We start from the raw sequence: 4,070 nt of genomic DNA on the forward strand, positions 1-4,070 counted from the left end.
TTATTTCTCCCACACCGGCCTCCGTTGGCCAGCCCTGGGACTAAGCAGTTTATTGTCAGCGTCCCGTGACAAGATGTGCACATGCGCTCTACAGCGGGCAGCATTGTCTTCCTGAAAACCAGGAAGTAACTCTGTTCGGATTAGCTACGAAAATGATGTTTCACGCAACTATGGATTATTATTTCATCACGTGGTTAGTACCCGATGTCACAACATGTACATAGAGCTTTCTGGCGCTGTGTTTTGTTGACTTTGAACGGCGATATCGTTATCGATACTATTGCACGCAGAGTAACAGTGGAAGAGTTGCTGAATGGGGCTTTAACCACCCATGCCCCAAGTACAAAGTCCGCTGGTAGAGCAGGTCTAGTTTAGCAGCTCCCAGCTCATTTCAAGAACGTGGGGTGAGAGGAAAAGCAAACGAGACAGATAATTATAGCCTATAAATAGTTTTTTATATATACTACTGTGTCACTTCTTCACTATTACTACATACTAATATACTTTTATTTAGAACACGGCTCTCTTGAATACTCGATTCTGATTGGTCAATCAACAAGATTCACTGGTCGTTATTTCTCGACAACCGACCGCTGCTCTGCCACACCTGGATTAATCAGTTGATAAGAGCTTTTTGTCAGCAGACACTACTAATTAGGCCAACCAGTTGCAGCTGTGGTGTCTTGTGTGCCAATTACGAATGAAACCGCTTTGTCGTTGAAAACGCTATTAAAAAATCTATTTGAATAATTATTTTTGTCAGATTATTGAATGATTTAGTTGTAGGCCGTGTTCTAAGCAGGATAATGTATATTGAGGCGGTGATTACTGGGAAATAATGACCTTCAGGTGAATGATTGAGCCCTCCGCTGCGCGTCGGCCTCAATCATTCACCTGTCGGTCATTATTTCCCCCGTAATCACCGCCTCAATATACATTATCCCCTACATATACTGTGTCTACTCAATAAAACCCTTTTGTCATTGTGTTTTATATGCAGACTAAGCAGTCATTGGCCGGAAAACTCATATTTCCTACTAATGGGACAATGACAGAGGTGAAGGCCAAGCTCGAGGAAGCCTTTCCGGCATTGCATGGTGTGTGTGGGGGGGGCGGTCAAACCAGAGCCATCTACCAAGAGTCGTGACATCTCCGTTCACTCCAATGGACCAGTTATTTTACTCTCAAGAGTTCCCGGAAGTAAGGTTATGGATAAAGCAGCGCTGTCTAGTTGCTGCAAAATGGACAGTTTGTGATGTACTTTGAAAGGGTCCGACGTTTAAATAATCAAAGTGTACATTATCAGCCTTATTTTATCATTCAAAAGTAGCGCGAGCCTCCTTCCTGGCTATTAATTGGCTACTGAGTCACGCATTTTGGACCTCCGCTGACGCCACTCTCTTACTAGATTGCTCTGGGTCAAACGAATAAAGTGCTGCAGAAGTCGACTACTTGTGGACCTTCCAGTCTTTGTCAATGTACACTCCTAGGTCTTTACAATCCTCGACATTGTCCGCTCTATGTGGATGGAAACGGGTCACCATCTTGATAAAATACAGTAGGGCTTGGTTTTTATTTTGCCATTCATTCACAGCGCACAGATTTCAAGGCCAATTCCATGTGGCTCAATTTTCTCCCTTGGTTTAAACTGTCCACCAGTAGATAGACAAATAAAAGAAGAGCCTCATTCATTGGTGTAGCAGTAGGCCTACATAAAAAGGTGCTAGTCTTACTGTGTGTGAAATGTATTAAATACTTTTCCTTGTATATTATTTTTGTCTCGTTATTTGAAGTGAGAGCAAGACAAATATTTTTGCTGTTACCTGTTGCAGTTGGTGGAGGGAAAATGTGATGATTGGGGCTGTGATTCAGTTGGGAAATACGATGCTGTTGAACAGCGGTCTCAAACTGATGGGCCACATGCCCAGACAAAAAGATAAATGCATAATAGATGATAAAACCTCAAAATGTTCCTGTCTATTTTAGTGTAAGGTATTACAGGTAGCCTACATTTTAAGAACAAGTTTTCACATAGCTAACTCTGATATCAGGTCTATCTGTAACTGCATTACAATTGATGACACCGGCTGTGCAGTTCTCTATCAAGGGCACTGAAAAAGGTTTACCACTTACTGATGAATACAGAAAACATCAATCATATTGAAATTGCTCCTGAAACCTCTTAGCCTTTCCTAACTGACTTCCAACTACCACTGCATATTAATGTAGGAACCTGAACATCCATAAAACAGCATGAAATGTATTGTCTTGTGGTAGGTCTGTGCAGCAATGTGTTTTTTTTTTAATATATATTGGTGGGGGGGTGGTTGGTAGATCATGTTGAGCTGGTCACCTCAAGGCAAAAAAGTGTGGTCAGTGCTTGCTGTTATGTTTCGACAACCAATGTGCTCATCCCCCCAAAAAAACGTTACAATTATGCAGCTACTGAAGAAGGCAGTGGTCGAAACGTCTGGCTGCACCATGGACATCATGTAAGAAAAGAAAACTTCCTGAGTGCGAGTCAGTTTATATTCTATTGAAACTTCAACCCTGCTGTAAGGCATGACAAGGTTGACAAACTTTCCATAGAAGTTTCAGGCAGTCACAACATGAACACATGATGCTAGCTCATTCAGTTTAAATGTTTCTTCTAGAACACTGATTCTTGCATTTCAGACATAGGCTACAAGATCCCTATGGATGTGAAAATTAAATAAGACAAGTTGTAAATGCTGACCCCCTGTTCCATTTGGCTACATTTACATTCAGTCTGCCTGGCTGGCAATGTTCTCAAAATATTTGTATTGTAGCCTACATTTTGAACAACAACAATGATAACAATACTATGATAATAGTTAAAATTAAGGAGGGCTATAATTGTTAATGTTAAACTCCACGATTAGGCCTACTTAATGTAGACCTACAGGAACCTAAAATAAATTACATAATGTACAGAATGACTCATGGAATTCTGCACAAAATCATCTCAATTAAAATATATATATCTACGATGAGACAAAACCTTATCTTAATGTGGATTAGGGTCCTTGATATGGAAAAGGTTGGGAATCACGGGACTATTGTTTATGTTTATTATGTCTCAACAATCACACAGACACAGGCAGGATGAGAGCCAAAGTCACGCCAAATTCCGGATTAGGCATAATGCACCAGAGCCATTCACCCACCAGTTTTGGCGGGTGAAATGGTCTTTCATGATTCTAAATATACCCGAATCACTTGGTTTGACCAAGTAAAACGATTGTTGTAAACATTTTACAAAATGATGATGGAAAAAAGAATGGCGGACGAATGCTCTGGTGCGTTTGCTTAAACAGGAAGTGGGCGTAACTTTGGCTCTAATGCAGACGCACGTCACACGTAACGTAGCTGAGTAGACGACGATGGACACGCACGTCACACGTCACGTAGCTTCTCACACGTATGAGTAGGCGACAATGGACACGTACGGCACACGTCACGTAGCTTCTCAAACGTATGAGTAGGCGACGATGGACACGTACGGCACACGTCACGTAGCTTCTCACGCGTCGGGGTAGGCGACGTTCCACACGAGTGGCTGCTCTGTGAGTACATCAGTGGCACAGTATACACCCCATACCGGGGAGATTAGACAGTGCCCCGAGCGAGCGAGCGAGCGTCCGTCCACAGATCACAGCCGCCCTGCACCGAGCAGCACACGCAGTGGCGTGCCATCCATTAGGCGAACTAGGCAAATGCTAAGGGCGCTTGAGCCGTTAGGGGCGCCAGAGAGGGTAAAAAAAAAAAAAAAAAAAAAAAAAAAAAAATCTTTTTTACAAATACTTTTTCATGATAATAGGCCTACTATTATTTTACAATAGTAGACAAAAATAAGAAGAATAACGTCTTAAGTCTTTAAATAATAGTGAAATCATTTTTCTAATTCTGGCTTTCTGGCTGCCCGGGCTGCAGCACTTTCACCATGGTCCCTAATCCATACCACCCCACCCACTGCGCGGCCGCGCCCCCTTCTACCTGCTCGGAGTTTTTTCCCAGAGTGGGGGAAGGGAGCTGGAAGGTGGGTGCTG

Source organism: Poromitra crassiceps, assembly GCF_964638095.1.
Source record: "Poromitra crassiceps genome assembly, contig: HAP1_SCAFFOLD_317, whole genome shotgun sequence".
NCBI classification, from domain to species: domain Eukaryota; kingdom Metazoa; phylum Chordata; class Actinopteri; order Beryciformes; family Melamphaidae; genus Poromitra; species Poromitra crassiceps.